This window comes from Cervus canadensis, chromosome 7 (genome assembly GCF_019320065.1).
Source record: "Cervus canadensis isolate Bull #8, Minnesota chromosome 7, ASM1932006v1, whole genome shotgun sequence".
NCBI classification, from domain to species: Eukaryota; Metazoa; Chordata; class Mammalia; order Artiodactyla; family Cervidae; genus Cervus; species Cervus canadensis.
Genome location: NC_057392.1, coordinates 27,912,798 through 27,932,941, shown reverse-complemented (window position 1 = coordinate 27,932,941; position 20,144 = coordinate 27,912,798). Strand labels below are relative to the sequence as shown.

General features: G+C 49.3%; 1 protein-coding gene across 2 annotated transcripts in view; it reads left to right on the top strand.

The window, feature by feature from the left end:
• Nucleotides 1-2,164: 2,164 nt before the first annotated feature.
• The window catches only part of ERG (ETS transcription factor ERG), a 315,796-nt gene continuing 297,816 nt past the window's right edge, over nt 2,165-20,144 (top strand). Inside the window, exon 1 of one of the 2 annotated variants that reach the window (XM_043474737.1) lies at nt 2,165-2,290. The gene's annotated coding sequence lies outside the window, so the exon portion shown is untranslated. Of the gene's footprint in view, nt 2,291-3,281; nt 3,482-20,144 lie in introns of those variants that run through there. The other variant, XM_043474736.1, reaches the window with a different exon arrangement.

The following is a 20,144-nucleotide window of genomic DNA, read 5'->3' as shown; positions in this document are numbered from 1 at the left end:
TCTGGTTTCCTCAGTGTGTATGCCCAGAAGTGGGATTGCTGGGTCATATGGCAGTTCTATTTCCAGTTTTTTAAGGAATCTCCACACTGTTTTCCATAGTGGCTGTACTAGTTTGCATTCCCACCAACAGTGTAAGAGGGTTCCCTTTTCTCCACACCCTCTCCAGCATTTATTGCTTGTTCTAAGATTTTTCACCGTTAATAGACTCAGCTTTGAAAGTGGTCTCAGCCACAAGATTTTGTTTTTTACAAAACAATTCTCTCCCCCTTCTCCTCCCCACCACCCCGCTCTGGAAAATGTGTGAGGGGTGGGCATGCTTGTGATGCCTCTCTCTGTGGGGTGTATTTTGAGGAAGGGGAGAAAAGTGTCAAAAGGGAGCCACAGATGACATTGGTTCAAATATTGTGTTTTTTCTGAACTCATGCTTTTTTTTCTCAACAGCGGTAACCTGGATTGTTGAAGTCATGCTCGGCTATTAAAGTACAGTTCTTTATTCATAAAGCAGGCTCCTCTGTTAGCATATTACTAACATACTAACATAGTATATTACTTCCAGTATCATTCTATATCATCAGAGTACTTGGTCCTAGTGATGATGTTGAAGAAACTTGCTAGGGTAATGTTGTATTATGAAGCAGAGTCATTGCTGTGGGCTCCTGATGTCAGTGGTCGGGGAAGGGGGCGGAGAAACAATTTACTTTAAAGCACTCCTCTAAATCATAAAGGTGGCTTCCCCGGTGACTCAGCCATGAAGATCCACCAGCAATGCAGATGGGGGTTCGAACCCTGGGTCAGGAAGACCCCTTAGAGAAGGAAATGGCAATCCATCCCAGCATTCTTGGCTGGGAAACCCCATGACAGAGGAGAGTCCATGGGGTCTTGAAGAACTGGACGTGACTTAGCCACCAAACAACAAAATCATAAAAGGCTCCCTGTGGCGTGTTTTGGATGTGAGTGGCTAAGAGGAAGATTTCAAAATACAGTCAGGTTACCTGGATCCGGGGCTTCTTTGGAGAATAGCTCTAAAGAAAAGAAACCAAAATATGCAATTAAGGGGGAAGGCAGGTTGGCTATTTTTTAAGATCTTGTGAATGGCAGTGAGACTTCTGTGTTCCTACTGTTCTGTGTTACTACTACCGACAGAGCAGTTCAAAGGAGTCAGTCAATTTTGCAAATGACGATTCTAGCACAGATTGTAAAAACTGATATGGTCCTATTACTAAAACGCATGTTTCAATATACATTCTGCTTTTTGTACCAGGACCTCAGAGAGAAAAGGACTGCATGCTTCTCAGAAACTTAATCTGTTTTCAGTATTTCCTCTTTATTGGTATCTTCTGCCCACCTATGGAGAGGTGGGCTTGTGTCCCATGTGCAGTGGTGTGCCTGTTTAAGAAATTTCCTAGGAATGCATTTGTAGCTTGTGAGGCTTGTCCCTTTAAAAGAGAAACACTTCCTCGGAGAGGGCAGAATGGTAGATTTTTGTATCAAAGATCTCATTTTGGCATCCGTAGGGTTAAAGAACCTCTCAGAATCTATAGGTCCTAGAGAAGGCTATTTCTAAACTCAGCTGCTTAGACTCATCCTATTTTCCCCCCAGCAAACAGGAAATAAAGCACTAAAGGGCTTTTTTAAAAAATTGGAAACTGTGTAGGGAGGGGGTATACTCTTGATGCCCACTTACAACCCTGAGCCTGACCCAGACTTGGGGGTCTCCGTGTGTTTTTTCTTCCTTCTCTCTCTCTCTCTTTTTTTTTTTCTATTATTTTGGCAGACTTTTTGGAATGTCTGGGAGCTAAGGGCTTTGCTTCATGGAGCAGAATTCTGAAGCAAGAGAAAGAGAAAGTTATAGACTAAACCACAGAAATGTAAACACGTCTGCAGCTAAAATAACTCCACTTTCATTGAAAACACTCCTCCTTCACAATCAGACTTCTGTGTGCTATGGTCAATAAAACGGCATGTTAATAGCGACCAATTAATAGATTATGTTGCCCGGCCTTAAAAGTTGAGGGAGTTTTAATTATTATTTTTCAAATTAAAGGAGTGCTTATTTCGCTCCCTTCCCTTGGGGTTGCGGCGGGGGTGGGGGGGGGGCGCGACTTAACTTTCTGGCTGTTTGCTGAAATTCTTGGCTGTTAAAAACTTTGGAGAGGGAGAGACACAAGTAGTTTTCACTTGGTTGGAAGGGGAGAGCCTGGAAGGGAAGGGTCTGGGATGGGTTCCTAGCGATCACGCTGGACAGTCGTGACGGTGCCCGCGGGACATGGTGAAGAGAGCAAGCACCCAGGTAAGCGCGGTTTTGAAGTCAGAATTCCCTTAAAAACGGTAACATCTGGAGGGCTTCAGGGCCGCCGGACCGGAGGAGCCAAACCTCGCGCGCGGCTCCCCCTTTCGGAGGCGGCGTCTTGGGGACACCCTGCTGCCGAGGGCTGCGGTCCCTGCGTCTGTCCGGCCCGCCCGGCAGTCTCCCGGACGGCTCGGCATCCCAGCGGCCGCGCCCCGCGCCTCCGGAGCCCCTCCACCCCCTCCCCAGGCTCTCAGGACGCGCACCAGGTCACACTCCAGGTGTGACCGAAGCCGGTGGCACCCGGCATCGCCGTCTCTTAACTTGAGGGCGGCATTTATGTCAGTTCCCGTCAGCATCCGAGGCAGCCCCAGCGGTCATTTTCACCTTCTTCCGACACAACCGGTTTGAACTTTGATTATTTGTAATGTGTGTAACGGCTGAGGCGGGGGGGAAATCACTTCTAAGTTCCGGGGAGGAAGCACTTCCGCGGCATCTCCCCACCGCTCGGCCCTCGCCGGCCCCAGCCCGTGCTCGGCTTTTCACTCCTTTCGGCTCCTGGACGCGCGTCCTGGGTTCTCCTCCCGCCGCCGCTCTGGCCGGGACTCCAGCTCTCCGGTCCCAGGCTCCGCTCCTCCCCTTTCTCCCCCTCCTCCTCCTCTTCCTCCTCGGAGCCGCCCGCCGCGTCCCCAAAGCCCGGCAGGGTCCGGACCTGCCCGCGCCGCCGCGCTCCCCGGCCCGAGGGCGCGCCCCCGGACACGCGCGCTGGCCTACCCACGCGCGCCCCCGGACACACGCGCGCGCGCAGCATCCACGGGCCCCTGGGCACGCGCGCGCGCAGCATCCACGTGCCTCTGGACACGCGCGCGCGCGCACATCCAGGCGCACCTGGACACGCGCGCCCGCGCCCCGCGCGCCCCTGAGCCCCCCGCCCCGCCCCGCCCCCGGCGCGCACTCCCGGATCTGGAGCTGCGCGTCGGGGAGGCAGCCCTGCTCGGCGATTGGCGGGAGCCGGGGCCTCCGGGAGGCCGGCGCCCACACCATGGGCTGAGCCCGTCGGCGCGCAGGGACTCAGTGCCGCCCGGCTCGGCGGCGGCCCCAGTCAGGCACGCGCGCCGGCACACGCGGGCGCGGACACGCGCGGACACCCACGTGCGCAGCGCGCCCTCCCCCGACGGCGGCGCTCGCCTCTCGGTAAGTCCCACGCTTCGTGCGCCCTGCCCGGCTCCCGCGGCGGGGACGCTGGCGGCCGGGTGACCCGGCTTTTCCGACGGCGCCGGGACGGATGGGGTGTGTGATGCCGGGAGGCGCCCCGGACGGATAGAGAGGGGTGCAGACCTCCACTGCCCGCGAGGGCTAGGGAAGCCGAGCGCGGGGGCTTCGATTGGGCTCGCAGCCAGCGATGATTTGTTGTCTGGAATGGAAGTAAGGCTTGAATGAAGGCCCACGCTCGGCTGAGAGTCGAGACCAGGTGTGGGCTTGGCTGTCGCTGCCCGCTCAGTCCTTCCGTGGGTGGCATCGCCCTCCGACGGCGCCCGCACCGCGCTCTGCTGGACCTCGGCTTCCTCTCTTTTCTCTGCATCTTGAGCTTCTCCCCTTCTGACACCTCGGCCTGCAGCTGTTACGTTTATGTGCCTCCCCTTTACCGCTTACTGGAGACACTTGGCATGTTTAAAAATTATACGTGTATCTATCAGCTAGCCTTGTTGGTTTCTGTCTGAAATACGACGTCCTTGTATCACAGTTATATATTATCTAGATATTTTACAAAAGGTATCGCATAGAATTATTTTTTAACATTTTAAAGGATTTAGATGCTATTGTTAACAGCAGACTACACTGCCTCATACAATGGATAAACAGTTTTAATGCTGGTGTGAACGTAATGCAGTTCTTCCTTGGGATGATGGTAATTTCGTTATCCTTTCGTATTCCTAAGTGCCACAGCTTTCCCACCGCGCGTGTTTCTGGAGCTTCTGTAGTTCAGAAAACTTTCACTGTGACTTAAAAAACAATTTTAGTCTTCCCCTAGTGACATACGTGGCGCATAGAGTTTATTTACCATTGAGATTATTTTTTCAGTATTTTCAGTTCTCTGCAAATAGCTTAGAGCCCTTGACCGGTTATCACCGGGAGAACTGTCACATTCCTGGGCTTAACCCTTGCAGTGCTGGCTGCACCTGGCACTGGCTGTCTCAGTGGGAAGAGCGGGCAGTAGAAGTTATGTGAAAACCCTAACCAGACGATTTAATTCATTGTGTGTCAAATTATGAACGAGCTAATCATGCTATTGAAATGGCGATTCTAGGGGAAACAGGATGAGCTGTGCAAACTTGTGGCTACTACTGCGAAGTTTTCTAATTCTGAAGAAAGGCTTTGTGAGTGCTAGACATATCACAGATCCTCTTGTGGTCTGGTAACCCAAGTTTCCATTTGAATCGGTAACTTGGATAGTACACTAAATTAGCAAATGGGTATTACATCTCTTTGAGTTATTTAAGGATATATAATTCCAGTTACACTTAAAATTTTGGTTTCTCTTCTGTCACTGTATAGTTACTTTATTTTCCTGTTAAAAATGTGGGGTAGCGTTGTGATATTTTGTTTTCCATATATCTATTCTCTCATGATGAGTTCTTGGTGGTTTAGTCTGAAGTGTCTTCTTTAGGTAAATTTTTGAAAATTCTTGGTTGCCATTTGATTATGTAATGGGGCTGCATGTACACGTGTTTATAAGCTTTGCCCCCGGCCACTTCTTAGGTTTTGTTTTGATATTAAAAATCTTATTGCGTTTCTAATCTCATAAGATCAGCTCTTTTGTTTGTGGTAGAGGCTGAGACCCCAGTGGGGTGCCAGATATATAAATAAGAAGTAAAGCCTGTTTGAAAGATGTCAATCTTGATTTTGAACTTACATACTATTCTAAAATTTTATGCATTGTGCATGTATGGGATATATCATTTTATAAGTAGGTAATAGACTTTAAACTTTTTTTCTAACATTAATATCAGGTCTAGTTTTTCCTTGTTATCTGTCCTTAAACAACAACAAAAATAAATAAAAGGGGGGTTCATTTCTTCACAAGACAGAGGAACTCATGTTCCAAAGATCTTTTCCTATTCCCCAGTGAAAAACCGGAGCAGGTCAGCGTCAGTCATATGATGTGGAGGGTGGGAAGACAGTGTCACGTTGAATAAATGTTGGTGCCGCCTGCTTTTTCATAGAACTCAGTTCAGGAGATGTCAACAGAGAGATTTCCCCCCCCCCCCCCGCCGCCAAGGAGCCTGCTGGGGCCTGGGATGTGAGATGTGGTCCCGGTAACTGAGATCAGAAGGCAGTCATTATGAGCAGAGTCCTGGCCTTGTGGCGCTGAGAGGCAAGTCTGTGTTTCAGCTGGGGGCTGGTCTCTCTAAACGCAGGTCTTTTTCCACCTCCTGGCTTGGTCACCCTTTGCATCTCAGGGCCAAGCTTTTCCAGGTGAGGAGGAGAATTCCATTTTCTTTCCCCAAAGGGTAAGGACATGTGGGCATTCCCAGGATATATCATCCTTCAAAATACAACTTTTCTTTTATCATCTGCCTGCACCTTGACTTTGAAACTCTTCAAACTTTTGGAGTTGCCAAGGTTCAAGTAGTTTGGCATATAAGAGGGATTCAAGTATTTTGGACACGGTTGCGGCAGGTTTTGATACCCCGGGGGAGCAGTGGATGTTCGATTTGGTAGCAGTGTCTGTTAAAGTCGCTGGGGGGACTTCAGAAGTCCCTGAAGTAGCTGGTGACACTTACCCACGAGGTCTCCCAGACGCCCCTGTGTTGTTGACGTCATGAGGGCATCCTCCTTGCTCCTGTTTGCGCCCTCACTTGGCTCAGGAGCAGTTCATTGGCTGGATGTTGTGCATGGTCAGTATACATCTTCTCACATTTATAGATTCAAGGCAGTTAATTCTGTGGATAAAAACAACAGAAGTCTGCAGTGGTTGGGCTATCATCCCCTCCAGTTTTTCAAAATAGCCAGGGGGAAATATTGCCCTCTTCACTTTTCACCTTTTCTGCTTTCAAACATTTGAGTATTTAAAAGACAGAGGATTTGGTGCTTTTCGTTTGCAATGCTGCAGATCCAGTGAAGGTAGTGAAGTGATCTAAAGGCGAGTGGTCTAAAATTACTTTGCTAAATTTAAGTGTAAGTGAGATGTCGACAGCACCAAGTAATTAAAGGGTGCATCTAAAAATGGAGCGCTGGGCCTGAGTTTTAGATTTAAAGTAACTTTTAAGTTCTTCTATTTTGACAGTGGCATGTCATCATTTGGAAGACCCTGATTGCGTATGAGAAGCCGTAATTTAACAATGAAAGTAGGGGGTTCAGTTATCTTGACTCGGTGCGTGGTCAGAAGCCTGAACAAAGGAAGTTGAGTTCTGTGCCTTTTTTTCTGTTTCAGAATGACCGTGAGTGAGGCTGGAAATATCCTTATAGTGTGTAAAATAGACCTCTTGAGTTAATTTATCACTTCTGAAAATCATAACCCTGAAGAACTTGATGGGAGATCCGATCTAGCATAAACCGTTAGCATGTCCGAGGGTTTTGAAAAACCTAGCGTTGTAGCTGCCTCCTGGTTCAGCGTACCATCTAATTTTGAACTGTTTTAGTGGGAATGAGATGTTCACACATCGGTGTCTCACATGGGATTCCTTTTAGTGCTACTGTTATTTCAATAACTGTTCCCCCAGGAAAACCTACTCTGGGACAGAAAAGCAGCCCTCTAACCTCTAGGAAGGAAAACATAAATCATAAAAAAGAAAAGAAAAAGAAAACCTAAAGAATGGTTAAAAAAAAAGGAGGGGTGGGGAGAAATACAGGCACATTTACAGTAATTTTTCAAAACCAAGAAACCCTTACTTTCGCTTGATGAAGGGCTTGGCAGAGGTTCCCAGACCTTCATTTAAAAGTGAAGAAGGGTGTTTGCCCCTCAGTCTGAGTGCAGGGGTACCCAGGGGCTCAGCCTGGCGCTGGGATGAACGCACGTTGTCATATTTCCACCTAGCGGTTCTCTGTTCCCAGTGGGGAGATTCGTCCTCTCCGTGACGGAGTGGAAATGTGGGTTATGGATTTTTTGGGAGCTTTACAAAAGTAGTTAAGTTGGGAAGTAAAAGACGCGTGTGCATGTTTTTCCTGTGCTCCGGGCTGGGAGGTTTGTGTTACCACCTTTGAGGCAGGAGCAGTTTTGTGCAAAGTCATCAGCAGCCTTGTGGAGGTGGATTCGGGTCGTGGGGTGTGCCCTTCTGTGTGAACTAAGCTGCATGTCGAGCTGTGTCTCTTCTGAACCACGGGGGAAACCCAGGATCTTACAATGTCTGTTAACGACCTGTTACCTCCATGGAATCGATGGACTGGACCGGGCAATGGAAAAGCGCTGCTGCCTTCCCTCTGCGCTGCCGCTGGGAATTCCGTGCCTGCCGGAGCCAGTAGGATCCTCAGGCTTTTGAGAAGAGATTGAAAGAGGCTGTAATGAGGAGCCTGGAGGGAGGGAGGGGACCTCGGCGGTACCTTGGGACCCTGGGAGTGAACAAGGGCAATTTCAGGATTCTTAACATGGAACCTACAAAGAACTGAGCTGGATGTAAATAAATAATAGGTGAAGTGTGTGCTAGTAATGTGAAATGTTCGGGAACAAACCATGTGCACTTACCGTCTCAACATAAAACCTGAAATTAAATGTTAGAAAGTTGAGATTTCTTTTATTGGGAAATAAGGTAAAAAAGCATTTTGAAAAGATACCAGTGGGCGACTTAGGAACGTTTTAAGAAGACCTCGTTTGAAGAAGAATGGAGTCTCATTAAAATCACATGTAACCTCACAAAGCTGATGCGAGCCCTCTGCAGGATGTACAAATTTGAGTCTATAATTGCCCCAAATTCAAACGTGTCTTGTGCAAGGCTGGCTCTTTTTGGAGTGCAAGTTACTGCAGCAAGAAGACAGAATAAGCAAAAATGGAGGAAAAAAATTTGCTTCTTCAGGATCCAAAAGTACTTCCTAGTCTGTTTGATCCTGGCAGGAAAATGTACTTCACTCCAGGGTTTTAAAATAGAAATAATAACAATGAGGATCAGACCCAGGGAATATGGTGAGTCTTTTCTGGAGAAAGGGGTGTTAGGTCTGCATATTACCTGTGTTTAAGTTCTGAAACTCCACCCCAAACCCTGCCATTCAAACAGAGAAAAGCGATTGTTGCTTGCTGCTTTCTGGGTCAAACAGAGAGGGTTTTAACAGCTGGAATGGGATCAGGTCTGGAAGCAGTTTATAATCCTATTTCATGATAGACTTTGAGGGATTTTTGCAGCTTTGTAAGACTTGTAAATATAGGTGATTAAACAGAACACCCTCAGGAACAGTTTCTCCTACGTAATCTATACCCAAATTGAAAACTGGAGGTAAGTCCAGAAAATCACCCTATAAGCATGTGGAAGCCACAGTAAACTACCAGGAGACAGAAGGGGGTTACATCTGTGTAAATGCTAAGATTGCATTTGCAATTAGGTTTTGCAATTAAGTTTTTCTCTGCAAACATGAAGTAGTATACCATGTTGAATTTTCTTTATTTCATTTAAACAACCTGGAAACACATTTCCCCATCAGAATTCATTGATTACCTATTAAAGTCCTAAAAGAGATGGGAACGTGGATCACAGAGAGACTGTTAAGGCACTGGACATACCTACAGATTAGAAAAACAACTGCAAATGTAATGGAAAAGCCACAACATTCCAGAGCTGGCCTGTCCGCCGACGCTGGCTGTTAGTGTCCTGCCTGGGTTATTCTTTGCTCAACTAGTTGTACGGACAACATGTGAACAAAATTGTAGCCCTTGTCACTCCAAACAGCTAATGGCATTCACCCTGAACGCAGCATCCTTGGGATAAATGTCCACAGGTTGAAATTCACGCAGGAGAGTCAGGGAGTGCCGAGAGGGCAGACGCGTGTTTGAGGTCAGATTTGACCTAGGCTTGGAAGGTTCAGGATTCTGGCAGAGGAGGGGCATTCTGAGTCACGGCAAGGCCAGTGCCAGGAGGAGACGAGGAGGGCAGGCTGACCTTTCAGTGCAAAGCCCTGTGGGGAAGCCTCAGGACAGGCCTTCAGGAGCTGAAATCTGCAAAGGGAGTGAGTGCACGCACTATGGAATCTAGAAGGGGCATGAAAACTCAGGCCACGGTATCTAGAAAGAGGTGGACGCACAGCCATAGACTCTGCAAAGGGGCTGAATGCACAGGCCGTGGGGTCTAGAAAGGGGTGAATATGGAGGCCGTGGGGTCTAGAAAGGGGTGAGTGCACAGGCCGTGGGGGTCTCAAAAGGAGTGAGTGCACAGGTCGATGAAAGCGTCGCTTCAGCAGTGCCACCTGCTTGAACCAGACCAGTGTGACAGTGAGCCAGGGCCCTGGGCTCTGCAGTGTGGGGGGCAGTGGTCCCTAGGAGATGCTCACGTGCTCCCTGGGCCTCATGAGAGGCCACCCTCACACCTGCTGTGGGTCAGTGTTGGGGAAGTTGTATCTCATCCATAGGTCCTTCTCTCTCACAGCCTCCGGGGAGAGCTTCGGTTTTCATCTCAGCCTCAGGGGCAGTTGTGTGAGTCGGGTGCCGGCCAGTGTGGCGGCCTGCGTGCGCCCAGCTCGGGCCTGGGTGCAGGACCCCGTGCCCGCATGGTGGACGGCTGAGTTATGAGCTCCTTCCTGTTTCTTTCCTTGACTCCCTTTAGTCTCAGCTCTGCTCTTTATTTTGCATCTACTTCAGGATTTAAAGCAAAACAAAATAAATCCTTGTCATATCGCGTATATCCTTGTGGATCGCTTTCAGTCCTTTTACGGGACAGGGTGGGGTGTGAATAAAATAACCCACTTCATTGGAGTTCGACAATCAAAAAGTAATCTCGACCGTGCCAGGGGAAGATCAGAAAACGCTTCCCGAAGGTCACTGCCCTGGGGCTGCACCAGGGCGGATCCTGGCCATGGCGGGCTGGATGGGGGCTCCCCCTGACCCTCCCATCATGGGGGGCCGCCTGGGGGTGGTGCTTGGGGTGTGGGACGTGCCACCTGCGAGCTGGATGACGGGGGTGGGTGCTGGAACGGCCCGACCTCTGGCATTGGGAGGACTGATAATAGACATCTATGTCAGGAACCCAAGTGTGAAGTTCAAAGGTAGGGAGCGAGCAGGACTTCCCAGGTGGCCCAGTGGTTGAGAATCGCCTGCCCGTGCAGGGGACACCAGGTTGATCCTGGGTCTGGGAGGATCCCACCTGCAGCTGAGCAACTGCGCCCAAGAGCCTCAGCTGCTGAGCCCGAGCCCACGCGCTGTGACCGCCACGTGCTGTGACCGCCGCGCTGTGACCGCCGCGCTCTGTGACCGCCACACGCTACAACCACATGTGCCCCCAGAACCTGTGCTCTGCACCCAGAGACGCCGCCGCGGTGAGCAGCCCACGCACTGCTGTGAAGAGTCGCCCCCGCTCACTGCATCGAGAGAACCTGTGTGCGGCAACCAGTGCAACCAGAAATAAATAAATCTTAACAAAAAAAAGGTGGGGAGTGAAGGAATCCTGCCAAAGGGGAGGGAGACGTGATGTTTGTTTGGAGCTCGCTCGCTGACCTGGACCCCCACCAGACGGTGCAGACGCAGACGTGGGAGCCCTGCTGCCCCGGGGGTGTCCTAACCACAGCTCTGGGAGGGCGGAGGCTTTATTGCCCCCGTTTTCCAGAGTAGCAAAGTGAGGCTCCCGAGGGACCGGCGTGGCCAGAGTTACCCAGATGGTCAGAGGCAGAGCAGAGGCAGAACCCAGCTGGGGGGTCGCCTCTGGATCTCCCGTGCTGCCGGGAGTTCTCTGGGTCAGAGCGGAGGGTCCATTTACAGAAGTGACAACAGGAGGAAGGAGGTCAGAGGGTGCTGGGCAGGGGGAGTAGAACGCGAGTCTCACATGTAGCTTGTAGCTTTCAGCTTTCTAGTGGCCACGTTATAAAAGGAGAAAGAGACAGATGAAATTCATCCTAATAATCTCTTTTATGTAACGGCGGTGTGTCCACAATATTATCACTTCAAGTATTGTCTATATAAAACTGTGGATGAACTCTTTTACCTTTTTTCCTATATTAAATTTCAAAATCTGGTGTGTCGTTTACATAGGTGGTGGTGGTTTAGTTGCTAAGTCGTATCTGACTATTTTTCGACCCCCATGGACTATAGCCTACCAAGCTCCTCTGTCCATGGCAGTTTCCTAGGCAAGAATGTTGGGTTACCATTTCCTTCTCCAGGGGATCTTCCTGACCCAGGGATCAAATCCACATCTCCTGTATCTCCTGCTTTGCAGACTGTCTCTTTACCCACTGAGCCACCAGAGAAGCCGAGTTTACATACAGCACATCTCTGTTTTGGACTGGCCGTATCTCACATACTTAATAGCCACATGAGAGGCTCCTGTATTGGACTGTGCAGGTCAGGAATATTCAGCGGCGGAATTCAGATTTAATATAATTAGTGGCTGTGAAGTCTATTGTATTACTTGATCACAGGCATAGAATTTTTGTGACTTCATGTCCCTCTTGGCAGTATCACCCAGTAGCTCATGCTGGAGCCAGAAATAATAGCAATTAAAAAGGGAACACTAGCACGGTATGTATAGTATCAGATCTGCAGTTTTCAAGTTGGAGGGATCACGAATATATGATTTCTTGTCAACTCGCTTCATGCTTTTCAAAGGCAAAACCAAATATCTGCTTTCACACTGAACTTTGTATGCCTGGTGGCAAATAGCGCTCTTTTTCTTGGAATCGTCTTCTGACAACCTTAGGTGTAAACATCTTGAGTATTCCCTGTTTAAGGGTGATGTTGGCAGGATGACATACGTCATTTTTTGCACGCAGACAGTGTCTTGAGAATAATGCAGTTGATCATTTTGAAGAATAGCATCCTTGAGGTGCTGGAGCCCCAGAGAAAGAAAAGATAATTGTCAGATGGATTGCTACGGAATTAGCTTCTGAGACCACATGGTCACGGATTCCATGAAGGCAGAGCGCATCCAACCCGGGCCTTTCTTCTGTGCTGAGCACTGAGGTTCACGGCACGTCTTACAAAGTCAGTCGCCCCACTCACATGCTGCTTGTGACTACCGGTGGACCTTGTGTAATGTAGTCACTGAGCAATTCAGCCCTTTTACCGTGTGAATGATTTTGTTGTTGTTCAGTCGTGTCCGACTCTTTGTGACCCTGTGGACTGCAGCACGCCAGCCTCTCCTGCCCTTCACGGTCTCCCAGAGTTTCCCCTGAATAAGAAGTTCGTGTACAATTCAGGACCTGGTCTGCAGCAGAATCCTTGTCTGGGCATCCTTCTAGGTAGTTCTTTTTTTTTCCTATTTATTTTTATTAGTTGGAGGCTAATTACTTTACAGTATTGTAGTGGTTTTTGTCATACATTGACATGAATCAGCCATGGATTTACATGTATTCCCCATCCCGAACCCCCCTCCCACCTCCCTCTCTCTCTGATTCCCCTGGGCCTTCTAGGTAGTTCTGTGTCCATCCCCACCCGAGCCGGAGGGAATGTTAACTCCCCTGTTCTGGTTTATTTTTCCTGATGGGCAGTGCTTACCGCAAACAAAGCAAAACTCTGTTAAATAAAACATGGGCCTTTTCTCAACTCTAATTTGCTGCACAGAATCTTAACACCTAATTCAGGGCAACTGAACACAGAGAGAGGATATTGTGATTTATTAAAAGAAAAAAAAAAAAACAAAACCGGAAAACACAGAACTCCCAAACAGGGCTGTGTGTGCTGGTCTGCATGTGACGCATCTCTTATTGTCTGATGCTTCATTGTGGATCGGCCAAGGATAAGCCAGAACGTGAGAACGTTTGTGGTCTGTGAGGCGTGTGGTGGGGCTCTCCTGCTTTCAAAGGCGGGCAACATATTTAAACCTTGTAGCTCAGTCCTGATTCATTCGACCTGGGGCATCGGCTGCCAGGTGAGAAGCTGTCGGGGTACCTGCAGTTCTGTTCCGAGACCTCCTGCTCGTCCACGGGACGTCCTACGGCTGGCTCAGCACTCTTTTCCCCACGGGAGTGCAAATTCAATTTAAAGTCTAAATGGTATTTGAGAAGTCTGAAGCACATTAAGCCTTCTTAAATAATTCACTCGGGGTTACGTTCAGTGAACATGTGTAAATACGAGAACGTGCGATGCGAGTGGTCTAAACACAGAGGGAATGCGAGACCATGGTGATGGGAGCCACGTGTGTGTAAGGCCTCGGAGGAAAAACCGTGTCATCGCTGGCGCCCTGCCTCTCGGATGGGCAGCGTGGCTTGGAAGGGGAGGCTGAGGTCCGGTTGCTTCCACCCGGGGTCCTTACAGTTGACCGCTTCTTGAGTAAGACCCTGGAGACAAACTGCTGAGTGACTGATGGCTCGTGGCAGCAGCTCCGGGCTGGGGCAGCTCTGGTGATGGGGACCCCCACCCCCGCCCCGTGTGGATTCCCCACCGGCTTCTCCAGCCGGGTGTTTGCGGGTGTGCGATGGCTGAAGTGTGCTCTTGCACACTGCTCTGTTTACAAACTTGGATTGAGCATGTCAGCTGTGGAGGCTCCAGGCTCAACAGCTATCAGAGGCTATAGGGATGTGTGGGTGGGTTCAATGACAGGGCCAGTCACACCCAGCAGAGTCACCTCGTAAAGGCGATGCTAAGCGTTTCCATGTCCCGCTGACCTCTGGACTCACAGATCGCCCGTCTCTGCCGCCAGAGCCCCTGTCGCTCCTGCAGGGGGTCTTATTTCCTTAAGTGCCCAGACAGCATGGCTGGGCGAAGCGTCAGCAGAGTGTCACCTGCGGTGAGCACGCACAGGGGCTGACAGAACCACGCCAGTGAGCCTAATGAAACCAGGCTGCAGAAGTGGGGCGATTGTGGAATATCTTGCCCCTGGTTGCTGTCCCGTGTCTGGTTTTCATGGAAATTTGTGTCTGGGAATGAGGGGGAATCGGAATGGATTTGCTGGAGGCAGGTGCCTGCGTTCTTTGGCCGCGGCCGTCAGGACTCTGGTCCAGGATCTCCGAGGAGGGGAGGGAGTCAGAGCCACTGGAGATTCGATGAGCACCGTGCAATCTTTTCAAGACACAGAGGGTTTTCACGGACTTCCTGATTTTTGAAAATTATTCATAGAAGTCTGCCCCGGTCTGGGAGCTTTAGGGCAGAAAACGTCCCCCACTTACTGTTCTATAAATTTACCCTTTGAGGTCATCGCCGAGTTCCTTCTGTATTCTGTGACGCTGGTGTATGTAATCTTTGAAGTTGTGGGTAAAAAGGACTCTCTTTCTCTCTCCAGCAAGGGCACGGCCAGTTCAGGTCAGAAAATCAGGCGCATGGTAGATGGCCCTGTTAGACATAGAGGGCACCTCTCCAAAAGGCAGGGAATAAACTCTGACCCAACCAACCCAGGTGAAAGAAGATTCAACAAGTGGATATGAGGATGAGAATCTGTTATATGGCCCTGGCGAAGGAAGCAGGATTTAATGCTGTTTCTCGGCTTTTGCTCCAAGCAAGTAAAAATAAGAATGGCACATCTTGTATTTGAGAAAGTTGAGTGCGTTCTTCCTGTTTGGAATAAGCAAGATTCTTAGTAGACTAAGGCAGGAAGACATTGTTTGCTCTGTTGAATACTTAATACAGAATGAAAAGATACTCTGGGAGATCTTTATAGTTTGTAACATTAAAAAATAATAGGTCATTGTTTTCATATAAGTACAGTCATCTGCTTCATTTGCATCAGAGTCTCTGCTCTTTGTCTCTTTCCATTTCTATATTTTGGTTTGTCTTTGGTTTTGTTTCTCCTGCTCAATACCCACTGGCTTCTAAAACGTTAAGAGGAGGCATAAGAGGAGACCTGTAGGTGAATTGTTGGCTAGAGTATCTCCTTTGAAAAAAAGACCCTGCTGCTGGGAAAGATTGAGGGCAGGAGGAGAAGGGGACGACAGAGGATGAGATGGTTGGATGGCATCACCAACTCAATGGACATGCATTTGAGCAAGCTCCGGGAGTTGGCGATGGGCAGGGAGGCCTGGCGTGCTGCAGTCCCTGGGGTGGAAAAGAGTCCCACATGACTGAGGGACTGAACAACAACAACGTAATATAACTCTTTCAGTTTCCAATTTACAAAGAAATAATTTTGAGGACTCCTAAACAGACTGGAGTAAATGCAGACAGGATGTATTTATCACTGAAGCACCTGTGCTCAATGTATCAAGAAGTAACGCTATTTTGTGATGCAGTTAACCCTTTGGCTTAAATGAGTCTTTTTCAACCTTTTCTAAAGAGTCTTTCCAACCTTTTCAGGAGCCTTTTCATACATTTTTCCCTCTAATCACTCCTCTCCCACATGAATATTTAATGCCACGGATATATAGCATATTGGTTTAGGAATTTTACATTAGACCTATACATGTATAAGTGCATTTGCATGTATCTATGCTTTATGCATGAAAGAGTAAGACATTTTTTCATCCTCCAAGAACAGATTTTAGCCCCTTTGGGAACACATGGCTTCACTTGGAGAGATGCTGATTGTTTAAGAGAAAAGATGACAGATACTAGTCCATGATGTTAGTCAGGACTGAAAGAGGGCAGGTGCTCCGGAGAGTCAGGACGTTTTGCTGGGGGATTATGTTAGCCCTTGAGTCCACAGTGGTCTGAAACTCACAGTAGTAAAGCAAAGGCCACTTTTAATTGTATTTTTTATTGAAGTATGTAGTTGATTTACAATGATGTGTTAATTTCAAAGGCAAAGGCAGGCGGCAGCTCCAAGGGCTTCACTGACCGTGTACTACTGCTGCTGACTGCATGCTCTCCGCAGGAGAACAGGTGGTGGGGTGTTTAGCAGACTTAGGGTGTGTGTGATCAGTCGGTCTGCAGAAACTCCTGAGTTGCAAAAGCAATACCCCCAGGAATAGGAATCGTAAGACCTCCTAGAGACCAGGAACCGTTTTCATGTAAAGGCACCAGAGAGGGTGCCTTTACTTCCCCATCTGGGCAGGATCAGCCCCGCTTGGCTTCTGCAGACAGCGCGTCCCTGTCGTCGTGAATGTAGAAACAGGTCGTGCGCCCGATGGATACAGCTGGAACCCATTGGCACTAACTTTGTTTCCCCTCCAGTAAAAATGGAAATACATTAAACAACAAACAACCCCAAAGACACTCTGAGCTGAAACCAAAATTCAATCAGAAAGAGAAAAACACTTGGGTCGGTGTCAAGAGAAACAAAACCACCCCAGCACAGACTTTTATGAAAATGATCACTGAATAGTATTTCCATGAACAGGCAGCTGACTCAGAGGTGGAGGGTGAGTGTTCTGAGCGCTGTCTGAGCGGCCCGCCCACGCCTGGAGCTGCCGGGACGCTTACTCCAAGGGACCCGGGGATGCCGAAAATAGGAAAAACTGCACGAAGGAAAAAAAAACCAGATTCTTAGGAAGGGAGGGGTGGGCGTGCTGTGAAACCAGAGGGGTTTGGGAAGAAGCTCAGAGTGTTTGAGTTTCCCCTCGTCACCAGCAGTCCTGAAAGATTTCTGGTTCTCACAGCCAGTATGAGTATCCAGCGTCCCTTCTCCTCTAGAAAAATCAAATGATGAATACATCTCTGTGAGTGCAGAAGGCCCAGAGGTGAAGTTTTGTTTTTTTCTTCTTCAGCTAGGACAGTTTGAAAGAGACAGTTCATTGTGTGTGTGACATTCGGCCACAACTGAGAACAGAACCGGTCCATCCAGAGCAAAGGACCCGGAGGGACCGTTTTGATTCGAGAAGGTGGGTCTCTCAAAGGGGTCGAGGCGATCAGCGTGGGCATTGATGTTTCAGATCCAGCAAGACAGATTCCAGTTGGCAGGCTTGCGGTCCAGCAGTCCGTGCCTGCGCCCGTGGCCTGTGGCTCCTCTTGTTTCTGCTCCTGTGGCTTCCCTGGGTGCGCAGGGCTCCTGGGACCCCTCCCTGCCTCATCTTTCGTCTTCTGAGCTTCAGCCCGCACTTTCGCTTCTTTGCCTTCACTCTTTCAGCGCGGAGGTGTCTCAGAAGATGGTGCTAGGGCCAGGAGGAGGCGAGGTGGTTTCCAGTGCTTCCCTCCAGCTCGTGGTGTTAGGAGGAGTCATGGTCTTTTCTGGGTGTCTGCTTCTTTCTGGAACATCGCTGGGAGATGTGCTTCCCTTGAGATAGGAGGTCCATGTGGGTACCTGGTCCTGGGCCTCTCCGACCCCGTGACGTGATGCAGAGTCTGGCTGTTCATTCTGCCCTGCCTCTGATATGCTGTCGGTGCCGTGCGTTTGGAAGGTAGAAGGTGCACTTCCGTGGATTCTTTCTGTCGTTGTCTGCATTTTAAGACATGCTTCACTCCAAGCTTCCCTTCCCTGCTGGCTCAGATGGTAAAGAATCTGCCTGCAATGCAGGAGACCCGGGTTTGATCCCTGGCTCAGAAAGATCCCCTGGAGAAGGAAATGGCAACCCCCTCCCGTATTCTTGCCTGGAGAATCCCATGGACAGAGGAGCCTTGCAGGCTATAGACTATGTGGTCAGAAAGAGTCAGACACGACTGAACGACTGACACTTTCACTTTAACTCCAAGCCGGGCTTCCCAGGTGGCACTAGTGGTAAAGAACCCACCTGCCAAGGCAGGAGACATAAGAGCTGCTGCTGCTAAGTCACTTCAGTCGTGTCTGACTCTGTGTGACCCCATAGACGGCAGCCCACCAGACTCTCCCCCGTCCCTGGGATGCTCCAGGCAAGAACACTGGAGTGGGTTGCCATTTCCTTCTCCAATGCATGACAGTGAAAAGTGAAAGTGAAGTCGCTCAGTCATGTCCGACTCTCCGCAACCCCATGGACTGCAGCCTACCAGGCTCCTCCGTCCATGGGATTTTCCAGGCAAGAGTACTGGAGTGGGTTGCCATTGCCTACCCCAAGAGACATAAGAGACTCGGGTTCAATCCCTGGGTTGGGAAGATCCCCTGGAGGAGGGCATGGCAACCCACTCCAGTATTCTTGCCTGGAGAATCCCATGGACAGAGGAGCCTGGTGGGCTGCAGTCCATGGGGTCACAGAGTTGGACGTGACTGAAGCGACTTAGGGTAGCATAGCATAACTCCCAGCAAGTAGCGTTTAGTTACAGAAGCGCCCGGTCCTTGGCGTTCCTCCTCTTCTTTACACGGGACTTCTTTTTAATTCCTTACAGATAAACGTTAGTTTGAGTCAGCGGTGATACACAGTTGGGATTTTGAAAACCAAACATGAGAACTGACCAAATGCTATGTTGTGGTTGCGTGAAGACCAGATCTGGGTGCCCTTAAAAATCACCCAGAATGGCTCTCCAGACTGTGACTGCTCTCACAGTGGCAAAATCATATCATTATTGACTTTTTTTTTCAGTAGTAGGACCCGATTAGATGACACACCAGAATGTATGCCTATAAACACTTATTTATATTTCAAGCTCTGTGCCCCATCTTCCTCGGCTAGAGTTGACACTTCATTTTGCCTTTTCTGGGGAATTTTCTTTGAACTTACTAATCGAGAGTGCTGACTATGAAACACGTGTGTGTGCGAGTGCTAAGTCGCCTCAGTCATGCCCCACTCTTTGCGACCCCATGGACTGTGGCCCGCCAGGCCCCTCTGTCCGTGGGATTCTCCAGGCAAGAATACTGGAGTGGGTTGCTGTGCCCTCCTCCAGAGGATTTTCCCAACCCAGGGATCAAACCTGTGTCTCCTGCTTTGAAGGCGGATTCTTTATAGCTAAGCCACCAGGGAAGCCCACATATATATAAAATCTAGTATGTAGATTTTATGCATACTGTGTGTATAATCTATTGCAGAGATTACAGTGGTATGATAATCCTGTCAGTATTGTGATAACCCTTCACGTAGAGCCTAGAATTCAGGATAAGCTGTCTCTTCTTAGACCACACTCAGAGAAGTCCCTGGAGGACCCCAGTCTTACCGACTCTAACTCTATTGCCAATTACTCAGGTAGAAAATGGCTGTGTTCAGTGTGATTTCCTCTGGGGTTCCTGTAGGCTGAGGGACCTACAGCTCATGTAGGGGAAGGCTGCACACCTAAACAGAAGCCTTCACAAGACTGGCAGGACCTGAAGTTGGCGAGTTGAATCCCCTTGCGTTTAGTCGCTCAGTTGTGTCTGACTCCTTCCAAATCTGCACTGTAGCCTTCCAGGCTCCTCGGTCCATGGGGATTCTCCAGGTAAGGATCCTGGAGTGGGCTGCCATGCCCTCCTCCAGGGCATCTCCCAGACCCAAGAACTGAATCTGTGTCTCTTACGTCTCCTGTGTTGGTAGGTGGGTCCTTTATCACTGCCGACACCTGGGAAGCCCCATTTTTCAGGAGAGGTCTGGTCACATGGGTCCTTTTGTTTTTGCAGAACCACCTGCTCCAACACCACAGTTCAGAAGCATCAATTCTTCGGTGCTCAGCTTTCTTTATAGTCCAACTCACACATCCATACAAGACTGCAGGAAAAACCATGGCCTTGACTAGACGGACCTTTGTTGGCAAAGTAATGTCTCTGCTTCTTAATATGCTGTCTAGGTTGGTCATAACTTTCCTTCTGAGTTTCTGTGTGGCCTGAAGACCTGTTCTACCACAAGAAAGCGTTTTGCCCCTTAAATAAAGGGACCGGAGACTATTGTACTCTTGGCTCTGGGATGTGTCGGGGTTAGAAGGAGGCGGAACTGTGTCCCGGCTGTGTCCCCGCTGCAGACCTGCAGGTTCGGGACTGTTAGGTGGGAGGGTCGTGGAGTGCATGCGGGCTGACTAGGTATGTCCAGAAAGATGTTTTTGTTTCCCCAC